The sequence below is a fragment of the Nyctibius grandis genome, chromosome 11, assembly GCF_013368605.1.
Source record: "Nyctibius grandis isolate bNycGra1 chromosome 11, bNycGra1.pri, whole genome shotgun sequence".
NCBI classification, from domain to species: domain Eukaryota; kingdom Metazoa; phylum Chordata; class Aves; order Nyctibiiformes; family Nyctibiidae; genus Nyctibius; species Nyctibius grandis.
Genome location: NC_090668.1, coordinates 24,409,565 through 24,425,552, shown reverse-complemented (window position 1 = coordinate 24,425,552; position 15,988 = coordinate 24,409,565). Strand labels below are relative to the sequence as shown.

General features: G+C 52.0%; 1 protein-coding gene across 1 annotated transcript in view; it reads left to right on the top strand.

Moving 5' to 3' along the window:
- The window catches only part of IGDCC3 (immunoglobulin superfamily DCC subclass member 3), a 110,156-nt gene that overhangs the window by 46,802 nt on the left and 47,366 nt on the right, over positions 1–15,988 (top strand). The window lies entirely within an intron of this gene.

Here is a 15,988-nt window from a genome sequence, read left to right as displayed (position 1 = left end):
GTGATGCCTTTTAGATGAGTGATATTTTCATCTGAAGATGCTTGTTTAATATAAGCCTCTGCTCAGCTGTTATCCCAATGGTGTTTTGTGTTTACCAACAGATTATTTCAACTAGCTTGAATTTGGAGGCAAATTAATTGCATGGAGAGGTTTTCTCCTGTTCTCCCACCCCAGAAAAAATTCTGCTTCTCTTCTGGTAGGACGTTATGGACCTGAAACATGATTCGGAGGCAGCGTGAGCTGTGTAAGAGCTACAGCATTGCTCCTGGGGCTGAGTGTTACCTACGCTTACCATATGCTACTACCCTCCCCTTTAGGTAAAATGGGGGTGTTTCTGCCTCCCTGCAAATGATAGCAGCTCCCAGAGCAGAGACCGGAATCAGTCAAGCTGCTGCCCTGTGGGTCTCGGTGCATTTGGGAATAAAATTTTCCATCTGTGGGAATAGGTTATGAATCCAAAGTCATAGAATCATAGAATGGTTTGGGTTGGAAGGGACCTTAAAGATCATCTAGTTCCAACCCCCCTGCCATGGGCAGGGACACCTTCCACCAGACCAGGTTGCTCCAAGCTCCATCCAACCTGGCCTTAAAGCCTTCCTTTGGCCCGAGGTTTGGCACAGTGATTCCCTGGGGGTCTTTGCTGGTTGAGCTCACCCTGGGGAGGTATATGGCTATTTTTTGGTGATAAGCAGGCTGCTGGTTACGTGTGAAAAGGCAGCTGGGGCATCGTTTGGCTCCGTCGTGCTGGGGCGCAAGGCAGTGTGTGTGGGGCTGGCTGCGGGCAGGCAGTGCTGCCACCGCAGGGAAACCACAGCGGTGAGAGCTGCCGTCTGGTGTGCTGAGCTCCTGCGATGCTCCTTTGATCCTCCCAGGCTCTTCTTTGCCTGCCTCTGAATTAACCCCGCTGCCTCTGATCCCTGGCTCGGGCCACTGCGGAGCTGGGTTCCCGTCAGTTCTCTGAAGCTGGTGATGGAGGGGAGAAGCAAAATCCCTTCCTGAAGGTTGACTTTTCTGTTTGTGCCCAGGTCGAGGGGGCAGATCTTTTTTGCATGCTCCAGCCAGAGTGGGGTCCCTTCAGAGAGCTCTGACCTGCATCTTACACCACAGAAACAGCATTAGATACCGATCAGCACACCCAGACATCCTCAGGGTAGCACCTGGGGAGCTTTTGGAGGCACAAGTCTCTGCACTGGCCCCAAAGCCCATGGCTGTGCTAGGAGCAGGGGAGGAGGTGGGACCGTGCGTCCCCCACGGGCAGGAGATGGGCTCTGCAATGCACATCTCTGTGCCTGGGGAGTGTTGTGCATCCTTAATCCCCTGTGCCTTGTTCTCTTCTCGCTCCTCATGCAGCAGCTGGCAAGGGAAGGGGCTGGAGCTGCACCTCGTGGCCTTGACAAGGTGCTCAGCCAACCCTTTGCTGCACCAGGACAGCACTGAACTGTCCCTTGTGATTCAGCGCCAGGCTCTGGCACCCTTACTCTGTACCGTAGTGCGCCGGGGAATCAGATATTCGTGGCAGTAAATGCTCCTCTGGGGTGATGAATCCTCTGGGGTCCACCCTGCCAAAATCAGCGGGGTTGGAGAGATATATCAGCGGAGCTCCTGGGGAGAGATATTGCTGTCAGACCTGTCCCCGAGTGCTCACATCAACACCTTCATCCCCTCCCTTGCTCACGCCACTCTCCTTGCCAGATTTCTCGTGAGCGGGCCACGCATCTGCATTAATTTAGATGGCTTAATGTGGGGAGCTCGTCGGCTTGATTTCCCCCGTGGCTCAGGGAGTCAGCTGGGGCTCCAGGGCCTCCCATTAGCGGTCCAGCCTGGTGCCAGATGGTGGGTGATGGCTTGCGGAGGCTGTGGAGCTGACGTGCCCCATTGTGCGATAACACAAAAGCGAGCTGGGCTGGGTTTTTCCCTCTCCCCCATCCTCTTCTGCTTTCATTTTCCTTCAGCACTATCACCCTCACAGCTAATTCCTGGAGCTCTCTCTATTTATTTATTTTGTTTCGTGGTGTGAAGTTGCTGGTGATGTTTTCCGTGCAGATGCTCCTGCCTGGTCCCACGCGAGCATCGTACGGACTTTGCTGTTTCCCATCTCTTATTCCACACCTGAATGTGCACGTGGGGTGCGCGGTCCCATGTGCGTGCACAACCCCACGAAATCTCTTCTTGGACAATTTGGTGGCATAAACAAGTTATTAGGGTATTATAGCAGGTCTCCTGGGGAGCCATTATGTGCCACAAGGGTTTGTTAAGGTAGATTTAATTGCCATCCTGAATGTTTTGGCTGTCCCAGCAGTTTTTCGGGTCTCTAACAGCCTGTGCTACAATTACACGTTCGTTACTGAGTTTTCATCTCTTCTGTTAGTATCAGAGAGGTGCCTGGTTGGGGGTGCAAGTGTTTTTTCTGATGAAGATGCCCACTTCAGGAGGGAGAGGACTGATTCCCCAGGCTCGGTGCAGGAGGGGCTGAACATCCCTGCAGAGGCCCCCGGAAGATCAGCCTGATGGGGCTTTGGCTCCGATTTCCCCAGCGTGCTGCAAACACCGGGGCAACGCTCAAGTTCAGAGCTCAAAGTCAGTAGAAATGCCCCTCTGCAACCCCACCGTTCAGGCACGGCGTTTGACCTCTGCCTGCTCTCTAAAACCCACGTTGCTTTTGCAATGCCGCCGTTCCTTGACGTTTAGCATCTCTCCAGCCCGGGCAGGTTTCCACAACCCCCATCCCTCCTCTGCGTCGTAGCTGGGCGGTCGCAGGTTTGTATGGCTCTCCCATCACTGAGAGCCTTTGAAGTCAAATATTGATGTTTAAATTTGGATTCCATGGCCTCTTGAGTGCCCAGCCTTTCTTCTAGCTCGCCTTCCTTCAGGAGCTGCGGGCACTGAGACCTTCTCCAGGCTGGGCATCGGCTGCTGAGTTTCTTATCAAGATCTCCTCTTGTCTTTGGTTTATCACACTGACTTTTGCTGCCAGGGATTGTTTGGAAGCATGGATGTGGAGCGATGGAGGGTGTAAGGGACTTGGTGCATCTGCAGAGGGTTTATCTGATGGTCACCACAAGCCCACAGGAGAATCTGTGTCCCCCAGTCAGGGGACCACTGCTCGGAGAGTCTGGCAGCCTGACCAGCCACATTTGTGCTTCTTCATGTGCGTGTGTGTGCATCCTGAAACTCATTTGGGTAAAATATTTGCAAATTCCACAGGAGGAAATAACCCAGGCTCTTCCCATCTCTCCTCCTCAAATCGATAGAGCCCCTCCTCAGAGCCCCGTGAGCTAATAGCTATCCCATCCAGCAGCACCCCTGGGGAATTACGCTCTTCAAAGGCTTCCCGAGCCTCACCGCCCTCGCCTCGTGTCACCCAGGGCTTCTTGCTGTGTCCTGTTCCCATAAACAGGACCAAAGGTCTTTGAGAAGAGAGGAGAGAGATACCACCTGAGGTTATCGGTGTTTGTCTCATCTATGATAAAAAAAACAAAAAAAATATTAATATCTGATATTAATGTGACACACTCTGGGTGCTGGTGGTGATTTCACAGGCGGTGGTGTTGTCCCACCAGCCACCGCTGCTGGGCATGTGCTGGTAAGGACCCCGGCACAGCAGGGCGGTGGGAGTGGTGCCTCCTTGACCCACCGTTCTTCTCCTGCCACCTCTTTTCAACGAGTCCTCGAAGGTTTAATGAGTTTAATGAGTTTAACGTGATAAACTTGGGCCTGGGGTGAGGTGTCGCTGTGAGTTTGGGAGATAAGCCTCCCCGCTTCTTATCAACAAGAAGCCAGTCCTCCCTGGAGAGCTGTGTTTTCTGGAATGCATCCGTGCTCCTCGGGTTTGGTGATGGTCTGGTGATAGCGAGGAAGATAAAGATGGTGCGATTTGTGGTTTGAAACTCTTGTCATCACTTTCTTCCACTGTGTGACCATCCTCCCCGTCTTTCTGAACTGTTCTCCTGTGTCCTTACTTGTGTTTGTCTGTCTGCATACTTTGGGAGGGCGATGTGTCTCCCAGTCATATTTAGGGCACTGTGGGGTACACAGGGAGGAGAGAGGACGCGCTGCGGGTGCAGAGGTGCTTTTGGATGACTCCGCTTCTTCACAAGGACGCGGCACCAAATGTAAGCTCTCACCTTGTTGTGGGAATGGGTGTCTGGAGGGATCCCAGCCCACAGAGCCCAGCCCGTGCTGCCACCCGTGCTGTGCCATACATACACGCACGTGTACGCTGACAAGCGATGCTGGGGTACAACGCCAAGTCCAACCATCCCAGCAGAGGCGCAGGAAAGGAGTTAACACTCGCTGTCTCGCGTGCAGAAATACAATCCCAATCTCCTCCGAGCTCCCGGAGAGAAATCAGTGAAAACATCAAACCACACATCCTGTACAGTGGGGCTGATACGCTGGAGCGATGAACTTTCTCTTTGAGGTGGTAATAGTTTGGCTGGCAGCCAGGAGCAGCAGCCACGAACGGAAAGGGGGGACTTCCAGAGATAAGCTATTTTCAGCCAACGGGGCTTCTCGCCACGAAATAAATAGAAAAAAAAACAACCCACAAGCTCTACGTCTGCGGTCATGTGTCCTGCTTTCGTGGATTTGGCCTATTTTCTGAAGAATGGCTGTAATTCAGCTTGAATTTCCCCTGGATCGCTGCCAGCAAGATAGGAAGCTGTTGCTATTGCCAAGGAGCGAACAGGAATTTATATACGTAGCTCAGCCACAGGGATGAGATGACAGCTAACGGCTTAGGCACTGCTAGGAGGGAAAACAGACCTTGGAGGAAGCTGGATTTTCTCAGTATCACAGCAGTTCAGTCCTTTTTACATCTTTGATATTATTGCCTTCAGTCTGGATCAGGTAACATAACACAGCAGCCGTGCTCATCGCCGAGGGACGGGAGCAGAGGAGCACTTCACATTTTGGAGAATCACCTGCATTTGAGTGAAATTCAGAGTTAAAATGAATGGAGAGGAGCTTTAGAGCAGTGCTTTAATGCTAACTCCATGCCCCACTTGCTCTGCGTCTGGCAGACTGGACATGGCCCTTAGTGCCATGGTCTAGTTGACATGGTGGTGTCAGGGCAATGGTTGGACTCGATGATCCCAGAGGGCTCTTCCAACCTCATTGATTCTGTGATTCTGTCTGCACGTGGGTCCTTTGGCCTCTCCTCTCCATGTGCACGGGGGATGCTGAATATTTCCCTTGCAATGGTGTGAAGCGGCTCCTCTGTGTCAAGCGATAGAAATCCAGCCTTTCGTGATTGCTTTTCTATTTGAATGACTCCTTTAGTCGATGTGTGTGCCGCTTCCACCTCTATTTCATTCCTTAATAAAGAAGGGGGCAGTTTATCATGCTCAGAGTATGGATGTGGTGAAAGACATACTGTTCTGAAGGATTTAAAGTTAATTTCCATCGGACAGAGAGACCGTTGGGATTACTCCCTCTCGAAGGCAGGGCAGCCACCCTTCTCCCACACTGTGGCTGGCTTGGGTCTACAGGGAGCCTTTACCTTGTGTCTTTGTGCAGCTCTTCCCCCTGGCCGGACCTGGAGCTGCTGGGAGGTTTGCAAGCCTGTGATGTTGTAGAGTTTGAGGCTGAGATTCAAACCTGAGCTCCTTGAATCCTGTGTCCAGTTGTGGGCCCCGCACTTCAAGAAAGATGTTGAGGTGTTGGAGCGAGTCCAGAGGAGGGCGACCAAGCTGGTGAAGGGTCTGGAGGGTCTGACCTCCGAGGAACGGCTGAGGGAGCTGGGGGTGTTTAGCCTGGAGAAGAGGAGGCTCTGAGGTGACCTTATTGCAGTCTACAACTACCTGAAGGGAGGTTGTAGCGCAGTGGGAGTCGGCCTCTTCTCCCAGGCAACTAGCGCTAGGACAAGAGGACACAGCCTCAAGCTTGGCCAGGAGAGGTTCAGGTGGGACATTAGGAAGAATTTCTTCTCAGCAAGGGTCATTAGCCATTGGAAGGGGCTGCCCAGGGAGGTGGTGGAGTCACCATCTCTGGAGGGGTTTAAGAAAAGACTGGACGTGGCCCTTAGTGCCCTGGTCTAGTTGCCATGGTGGTGTCAGGGCAATGGTTGGACTCGATGATCCCAGAGGTCTCTTCCAACCTCATTGGTTCTGTGATTCTGTGATTCCTTTGCTCAGGCAAAACTCCCACTGCGGCAGGGCTGGCCCCGCTGCTGCAGGAGGGAGAATGAAGAGTGAATTACCAGCGCTGGTGCTGTTTGCTGTCGGCTCGATAGAAATGGCACCTTGCCCAAGTCTTCTATAAATCACAGGTTCCATTCGGAAAGGAGTTTTCTGTGGTAATTAATGAGCCGGTATAAAGACATTAAATGGAGAGTGTGTGGTGATAGAAAGGGTTGTCATTCACTGAGCCATCTTCCCCCATGTGAATAACCACGAGGGAACAAAGGCCAAACTCCTTATAGACTGAAGTGCGCTATCTCTGATAGCTGGGAATGAAGTAATTCTCTGAAAATAACAAAGGCGCAGTGAAACACATTAGTAAACTAATTACAAGAGAGCTGGTAAAAACAGATGCTGAAAATGTAAAGCTATTATTGGAATGATTGCTAGCAGAAAAACGGGGGCTGACAACAAAAAAAATTAAAAAATGTATCTCATTTAAAATTCATTAGCCTGTAAATGAGGCCAGCTCCCTGTCTGAAGGCAGGGCTGGTGGCATCTACGTGGGCAGGCGTGATGAAAAGCTTCCTCGCCTTCACCTTTCAGGATGCCACCGGTGCCTCCGGAGGTGCCGGAACGAAGCGTTTGCGAGCACGAAGAGCCAGGGCTGGCTGCTGGGTTTGCACCCTGGGAGGTCTTAGTAGGGATGCTCCTACCTAGAGGTGCTGCAAGGGCTGTGGCGGGGCAGGGTGATGCCTCAGGCTCGGGTGGCTCGTTGTCTCTCTGAGCTGATAAAAGGCAGGATTGCTCGTCCGCGCTCCATATCGGAAGCAGTTGGCTGCGAACGAAGGGATCCAGGGCCAAACCCAGCTGCACAGGAGCTTCCTCTTCTACCATCTCCATCAATATTTGGGAGAGGGATGGAAAATATTGTTATTGTGCGACAAATCAAAACGGTAGCTGTGTAATTTGTCTTAATTGTGTGTGTCGGAGTAGGAAAAACACGAGGAGCTCCGGATGGAAATCTGGCAGGAGAGATCTGCCTGCTGGCAGCGTGCCGCACGCTTTGCTTTGCCCTCGCCGAGCCAGCCTCTCCCGGAGGCTTGCCCTTCATTTTCTTGTTATTTCAGGGGTCTGCAGGGGCTTAGCGGGATAAATCATAGGGATTTTGTAAAGAGCAAATGTGTGCTTCAGAAGGGAGCCAGGGAGGCGGTGAGGTCCTGAAGAAGCCGTTGCCTGAAGCGGGGCGAGCTGTGGGTGCAACAGGAGGGAGCATCTCCTGGCCATGCTGGAGGAGAGCCCTGCTTTGGGGTGAGGGAACCTTGTGTGATGCTGGGGTTTCTTAAGAAGTCACCGCACAGAAGCGCAGGAGCCCTTCGTGGTGACTAGTGCCACCGGGCAGGTGTCAGAGCGGCCAGTGTCACCTGGCCAGCATCGCCCTTGGTGCCGGAGCACTGTGACGATGACGGGTGACGTCCTCCTGCACTGCAGGATCGCTGGCCTCACATGCAGTCCAACCAGGCAGATTAAGAGTTGTTTATGACATTTAATACTCCCCCTTCCTTCCAGCGGCAAGGCAGCAGGACCGCAGGTTTGGCTTCACAAATGGGCGCCTCAGGATACACTAAACGCTGTCATGAGCCAGAGAGCAATTTCGTAGTGAAAAATTACTGCAATAGCACTGCCTGATAAAGGTCTCTTCCAGGGATGCCTCCCCCTCCGGCAGAAACTTCTCTCCCTGAAACTGATTTGAGAGCGCTAAAGGGGCTGTTTATTAGTTGATTCCCCTGCAAAACAAGAGGGTGTTGGAAGATGAATGACCACCTTGGGCTCTCTGCCGTGCTGCTCTCCGTAGCAGGTAACAGAATCACAGAATCAACCAGGTTGGAGGAGCCCTCTGGGATCATTGAGTCCAACCATTGCCCTGACACCACCATGGCAACTAGACCATGGCACTAAGGGCCATGTCCAGCCTTTTCTTAAACCCCTCCAGAGATGGTGACTCCACCACCTCCCTGGGCAGCCCCTTCCAATGACTAATGACCCTTGCTGAGAAGAAATGCTTCCTAATGTCCAACCTGACCCTCCCCTGGCGAAGCTTGAGGCTGTGTCCTCTTGTCCTATCACTAGTTGCCTGGGAGAAGAGGCCGACTCCCACTCCGCTACAACCTCCCTTCAGGTAGTTGTAGACTGCACTAAGGTCACCTCTGAGCCTCCTCTTCTCCAGGCTAAACACCCCCAGCTCCCTCAGCCGTTCCTCGGAGGTCAGACCCTCCAGACCCTTCACCATCTTGGTCGCCCTCCTCCGGACTTGCTCCAACCCCTCAACATCTTTCTTGAAGTGCGGCACCCAGAACTAACAGGACAGGATGCTGCTGCGTGCTCCGAACACAGAGGGAAGCGAGAAATTTGGTCTGTGAGATTGCCCAGATGCATCTTTCGAAGCGATTTATAAGGAGCAGCATTGCCTCATGGTTAGAGCATGCAGTTGGTACTCAAGGGATGATGTTGGATTCGGGTTGTGGCCATGGGTGTCACTTTGTGTCCCCTGTGCCTGTCTCTGTAAAATGACCGATATGCTTATAGGAAAGGTTTGAGGATGCTCACACAGCCCTGGTCGCTCGCTGGGCTTCAGAGAGGGCGTTTGTGCTGATGCACCGGGACTCGCTGCTCCTTATTTCCAGGCTGGGCTGATTTCTGGCTGCAGCCACGTTGCTGGAGGTCCTGGGTGTGAGCAGGCAGCGTTTGGGCAGTGCTGCTGCGCGAGGCAGAGCGTGGCGAAGGCCGGCTGCTCCAGGGGTTTCCCCTGGCATGGGCAGCTCCCCTGGTCCTCTCTATCCTCCCAGGTCAGGGCAGCGTGGGTGGTGGGTGTCAGATGCTGGGGGTGCTCCCTGGTGTGCTGTACCAGGCAGTGTGGGCGCAGTCTCTCTCCAGAGGGGTAGGACTTTGTGAGCTTTATGGAAATGCTGAGATGCTTCAGTTGAAACCAGCCCTGGGGGTGTATGGCCCCCATTTATTTCCACGCGTGGTGCAGAGACTGCATTTATCAAGGCAAAAATCTTTCCCACTCCTGAGGAGAATCCCCCAGCACCAACAACTGATGGTGCTGTAGTTATTTTTCCAATAAGTGAGCTATAATCAATACCATAAATCTGCTACATGTTCATGGTAGAGTCCATCGGTGCTGCTCGTTGCGGTGCAGCGGGGAGGTGACCTGAGCTGGATTTGGCTCGCAGTCATTTCACATGTTATGCAAAACCTTGAGAAGCCCAGATCAGGCAGCAATTTGCCTCCTGGTGGACTCGACTCACGAAGCTGTAGATTGTTTTTTCCCCCTCCCTCTTATAAAATATCTGTTGCGTGTTCCCTCCTGTGGGCAGCTGCTGTGTCCCACTGCGAGGCATTAGCTCTGTTGTCTCCCTTTCATCACCATCCCAAGGGCTTAGGGCAGGGGGGAAAAAAATCAGGCCAGGTGGAGACTTTGTTCCTCAACCAGAGAAGTCCATCTGATGGGGCATCTTCTCAACCTTGTTTAAATTATTTCACTCAGCTTTGAGTGTGATAACGGAGACAGGAGGATGCAAAATGCAGAGAGGGCGGAGAGCCTGGACCATTCTCCATCCCTGCTCTGAGCAGTTGGATCAGCTCCGGGGGGGAGAAAACGACAGCCAAAGCAAAAGAGGAATGAGCATTTGTTTGCAAATATTGCAAATAAAAGCGTGCAGGACTGATCTTCTCTCCCTCTGTGTCTGTCCAGCACAGAGCGAGACGGGGCTTCCTCCCTCTCCCATCTCACCACGTATTATGGTTCCTCTTAAATGAGCTGCGTTCCTCCAAAATGTCTTCCTTGCTTCAAACCCTCCTGAGTCCTGGCAGCCCATTTTTTTTTCAGATCTGAGGCCCAGCACGGACACTAGAGATGTGGGATTTTCACCCCTGTGATGAGTGGGCAGGGGCAGAGGGGATTTTCCTCGGTGCTGGGAGAGGCACGGCCGCTCTTTAATATTTCCCTCCTTTTCCAAAGCGGAGAAAAAGGCGATTTTTCTTCCCTTTCGATGTGAGCGAAGGCCCCCGCTCCCGCTACTCCCAGAGAATTAAAGAGATAAATGGGCGGCGCTGCTGTTCACGCTTGGCTATGCACAAAGCGACTCGCATTCACAGCCGGGCGCGGGGCAGTTCGGCGACAGCCGCGCACAATAGCATCATTAGACACGCAGGGGCTGCTCTGCAGCTGGAGGAGCCACCGGGCTGCTGTGACCTGGGCTTTTCTTGTTTCTAAAAATGCATCTTTAAAAAAAAAATGTAGAGGAAGAAGATGCGGTGTCTTTTTCTTAAAGGCTTGGGAAAGTGTCCCTGAAAGCAGGGGGGAAGAGAGGAGAGGGTGGGATTTGTGGTGTCCGTATGCCCCTGACTTTTGTGCCGGCTCTTTCTCGTGGGTTCAACAAGGGCAAGTGTTGGGTCCTGCACTTGGGGCACAACAACCCCACGCAACACTACGGGCTGGGGGAAGAGTGGCTGGAAAGCTGCCTGGTGGGAAAGGACCTGGGGGTGGTGGTCGATGGCAGCTGAATATGAGCCAGCAGTGTGCCCAGGTGGCCAACGAGGCCACCAGCATCCTGGCTTGTATCAGCACTAGTGTGGCCAGCAGGACCAGGGCAGGGATCATCCCCCTGTACTCGGCACTGGTGAGGCTGCACCTCGAATCCTGGGTGCAGTTTTGGGCCCCTCACGACAAGAAAGACCTTGAGGTGCTGGAGCGAGTCCGGAGAAGGGCAACGGAGCTGGTGAAGGGTCTGGAGCACAAGTGTGATGAGGAGCGGCTGAGGGAACTGGGGGTGTTTAGCCTGGATAAAAGGAGGCTGAGGGGAGACCTTCTCGTTCTCTACAGCTACCTGAAAGGAGGTTGTGGTGAGGCGGGTGTTGGTCTCTTCTCCCAGGTCACAAGTGATAGGATGAGAGCAAATGGCCTCAAGTTGTGCCAGGGGAGGTTTAGGTTGGATATCAGGAGAAATTTCTTCACTGAAAGGGTTATCAAGCATTGGAACAGGCTGCCCAGGGAAGTGGTGGAGTCACCATCCCTGGAGGGATTTAAAAGACAAGTAGATGTGGTGCTGAGGGACATGGTTTAGTGGTGGACTTGGCAGTACCAGGTTAACGGTTAGACTCGATGATCTTAAAGGTCCTTTCCAACCCAAACGATTCTGTGATTCTATTCTATGAAATTCTGCATTTTCAGAGTGCAGAGGGGAGCAAATAAGGGACCTGTGTCTGTGAAGCCTTCACCTGCCGACTTCCTTGAAAATATTCCTTGGCAGGTTGCTGACATAATGGTGACGGTCTCCTAAGCCAGGAGGGGACGGAAGAAGATGTAATCCCTCTGCTTGCTTTGGGGCTGGTGGCTTGCAGGGAAAAGTTGTGGTGCCAAGTTGTGGTGCCACGGAGGTTGCGTGCTTGGCAAATCTCACAGATACCGAGGGCTGGTTCTGCTGGAGCTGTTAGCCTGATTTGAGAGTGCTTTAGGTCCAGGTTTAATTGGCATGGTGGTCGTTGTGTTTTAAATATGACCCTGCCTTCTGCTGATCTGAGGGAAAATTCAATTTTATTACTAAGTTGGAAAGTTCAGTGTGAAAATCAGCAGCTGCCGCCAGCATCGGAGTGGAGCCACTCTTGGAAGGGGTCAGCTCTGCCTATGGCTTGTTTCTCATACTGGGCAAACCATTTGCCTCCCAGGCTTCACCTTCAGCAGTTGTAACGGAGCTAACGAAGCGTGTGCTCCTTGGCAGGAGCGTCTGGGCACCCAGGCATGTCCCTGTTAACTTCGAGGCATTTTAACCACATGCCTCCACTGGAAGAGGTCTGAATGTAACAGGCTGGTGACAGAACTGTGGAGAAAGGGTCTTTGTTTGTGGACTGCCTGGTGCCAGTGGCGCTGAGGATGCTCAGCTCCTCCTCAGCATCCCCTTGTGTTGGAGCCAGCCTGGGTATCTGCTTCCCCATAAGTAATTTAAAAGCAAAAAGCAATGTGGTTGCAGAACTAGGTGGGCTTCCCAGATACTCTCCCAACACCAGGCTTGGCACTGAACCTTTCAAGTCGTCTTCCTCCCCTTGTGCCTGCAGTTGATAATGATGTTTGTGTTTTAATGATTCTAGCAGGCCTGGGATTTGCTCTGACATACCGAGTTAATGTTTTCTTTTTCTGTATCAAATCTGGGTCAATCTCCGGCTTAGCGCTAGTGCTGTTCTGAGCAAAAAAGGATCGGCCACTAATGGCTTCAGTTTAGTTTTTCATGGAGTAAAGAAAATTTCACTCGATACCTATTTTCATTCAGTTGGCCTTTCCATGGGGCCTGTTAGGATGGAGAGAGTGTTTGTGCTTTGATTAGGGGAGTCCCAGCAAATTCATTTGCCTGAACGAGTCCTTTGTGAATATGGATGAGGATAAGAGCTGCTGCTCACCTGCACTGTGTCTGTAGCACATGCCTTCAGGCACTGCATCCCAGAGGGTTAGGTGGTGGGAGACCCAAGAATGGGGTTCTCTTTAGGGAAGAGCCTCACCTGTGATCCAGCCTCATCCTAGTTGAGGTCCTCCATGATACAACATGAGGGAAGGAGAGATGAAGAGTAACTCCTCTGCCTCATGTGTCAGTGTGGCTGTAGACAACTCAATCTGAATCTAACCTTGGCCCACACCTTTGGGAGGAGATTCACCCATGCCTGCAGTGTGGGAGGGCTGCCAGGACCATTCCCCATCTGCTCTGAGCCCATGTGGTTTTATAGTTGAGGTATTGGAGCGAGTCCAGAGGAGGGCGACCAAGCTGGTGAAGGGTCTGGAGGGCCTGACCTATGAGGAACGGCTGAGGGAGCTGGGGGTGTTTAGCCTGGAGAAGAGGAGGCTCAGAGGTGACCTTAGTGCAGTCTACAACTACCTGAAGGGAGGTTGTAGTGGAGTGGGAGTCGGCCTCTTCTCCCAGGCAACTAGCGCTAGGACAAGAGGACACAGCCTCAAGCTTGGCCAGGAGAGGTTCAGGTTGGACATTAGGAAGCTTTTCTTCTCAGCAAGGGTCATTAGCCATTGGAAGTGGCTGCCCAGGGAGGTGGTGGAGTCACCATCTCTGGATGTGTTTAAGAAAAGACTGGACATGGCCCTTAGTGCCATGGTCTAGTTGCCATGGTGGTGTCAGGGCAATGGTTGGACTCGATGATCCCAGAGGTCTCTTCCAACCTGATTGATTCTGTGATTCTGTAATGCTGTGTTGCTGGTCGACAGAGATCATGGGCAGATGGATTAGAAGGTGCCTCCCCTCTCAGGAGCTCGTGGATGAATATTGTGATTGCATGTATTTATTTTTAAAATGATTATGGCCATTAGCATAGAAATGAGATGCAGGTCCCTGGCTGCTGGCCAACCCCACCGGGGCTGGTGTGCAGCTTTTCTCCATGGAGGCTGAAACAATAGTGCCCGGCTGATAACGGGGGTTCCTGCTGAAGGATGAGTGACAAACAGGAGCAACCACTCCGCTGTATGAGTTTGCTACAGTCGGTTGGTTCATATATAACAATCTCACGTGGGTCAGCAGAGATTTAGCCCCTCCAAGCCATGCCCTGTAGAGCAGTCGTGCTCCGATCCCTCTCCTCTCCTTACACCCCGTGATTTATTTCCAGGCTGCAAACAGCATCCCAGGTAATCACTCGCCTTCAAGTTTTGTGGCTGTTTTACAGGAGATGCTACAAAAGCTTTTGTCTCTGCAACTGTAAATAAACTTGTAAACCTGTGTTAAAAATAGCATTTTGCAGCTCGGCACATGAATTTTTAATGGTTCTTCTGCAAACCAGCTGGTCTTGGCAAGGGTCGCAGTGTTTCCTCGGCATTTAACATAAAACTGTGCTTCAAAGCCACATTACAGGGTCATTGAAGAGTAATATTTTACTTAACATCCTCATAACTGAATTATTTATAACTTCCCATGTTTTATTCATGATAAATATTAATACTGGTGTCTTTAAAAGTAGAGGTTATTGCTGCAGTTTTACCTATAAGAGGTGATATTATTGAAATAAAGGAACGGCGATGAATTCTGTAGGCAGCAGAGCGGAGTCTGTGCCGGGGCTGTTCTCATTCACACCTCGCTCTTCTTATCAACTCTGTCAGCCACCGAAAAACCTCAGCGCTGAGCATCTGTACCTTTGAAAGGAATTTTCCTGCAGGCATCTGAATCTCTGAGGGTTTTTTTTTCCCCTTTATTAACTAGCTTTGTGTCATTCTCATTAATTCTTGGATTCATTTCTTGGTGAGAGTCCATAAGCTTTGGTTGCAAGATGCTCGCCCTGGCCCGGACTATTCTGCAGGCTCCCTCGAGCACTCCTGCCACGGGCTCCTTGGGATCCTCCAGTTTCTGAAGCAGCCCCTGCCACCTTGGAAGGGGGAATTGCCTGGTGTGGGAGACCCCCCAGCAGCCTTTGGGCTCCTTCCCACATGGCTGAGTGCTCTGGGCTACGAGCAGTCTCATTTCAATCACAGAATCAATTAGGTTGGAAGAGACCTCTGGGATCAAGTCCAACCATTGCCCTGACACCACCATGTCAACTAGACCATGGCACTAAGTGCCATGTCCAGTCTTTTCTTAAACCCCTCCAGAGATGGTGACTCCACCACCTCCCTGGGCAGCCCCTTCCGATGTCTAATGACCCTTGCTGAGAAGAAATTCTTCCTGATGTCCAACCTGAACCTCCCCTGGCAAAGCTTGAGGCTGTGTCCTCTTGTCCTAGCGCTAGTTGCCTGGGAGAAGAGGCCGAGTCCCACTCCACTACAACCTCCCTTCAGGTAGTTGTAGACTGCACTAAGGTCACCTCTGAGCCTCCTCTTCTCCAGGCTAAACACCCCCAGCTCCCTCAGCCGTTCCTCGTAGGTCAAAGGCTAAATGTGTATGAGTTGGGTAAATCACCGTTCCACCATTGCACTCCATCTCTTACCAAAGAGGGTGTTTGCATCAGCTTTCATCTTGGGAAAGGGAAATATATTTTTGCACGATTTTTTGCCTTGTGCTGGTGTGTTCCCATCAGGCTGGAGCATCACGCAGCCACCTCCCGGTCCTGCTCCCATTGCCGCATCCCGACGTGGGGGCTGGCTGCCCATCCCACCCTCACGGCTGCAAAAAAACCTTCCCAACCCTACGGCGGTGCGGGGCCCGGGGCTTTGCTCTGTGTCACTCCATCAGCTTAACAAATCTGCAGTCAGCGGGCTGAGCGCGGTGGTTGCGGGTTAATGCAACACATATTTAATGTATGATCGCTAATGGCCATCTCCCATCTGCCTGAGCCCAACTGGAGTTTGCAGATGAATGATTAAGCTGCCCTGACACATACGCAGCTTGTTCCTTCGCAGAGGTACATTCATTACGCTCGACGCGTGTAGAAGGGGACGAGGGTTTCTCGCTGGCGAGAGGGGTGTTCTGGGGCTGGGGTGGCAGAGCGGGGCGCTCTCCTGGAGTTTAGCTTGTGTGATAATGTGGGAGATCTTCCCATGGATGTGGCACTATAAATGAATCATGAGCTAAATAACCACTGGGATGTTTATTAGCTTCAAATATGTTTATTGCAGAGTCAACAGGCAGCACTTTCCAATTAATTAATAGTAATAATTACTGTATTATTTATGTAGCTCTAACAGCATGCCAGAGTCTTATCACACAACGGTTGCAGCTGTGGCTGTGCTCGAAGGGGCTGGTCTGTGTTCATCCTGTGTGGGCACGCTGGGGTTGGCCATTCACTGTCGGGTGGTCCCAGCCCCAAAAGCCTGGGTGAGCTGAGCTGCTGAGCCCTTGGCAGCTGCTCGTTCTGTCGGCTGAAGCCTGTTGCTCCACAGCGCGGGG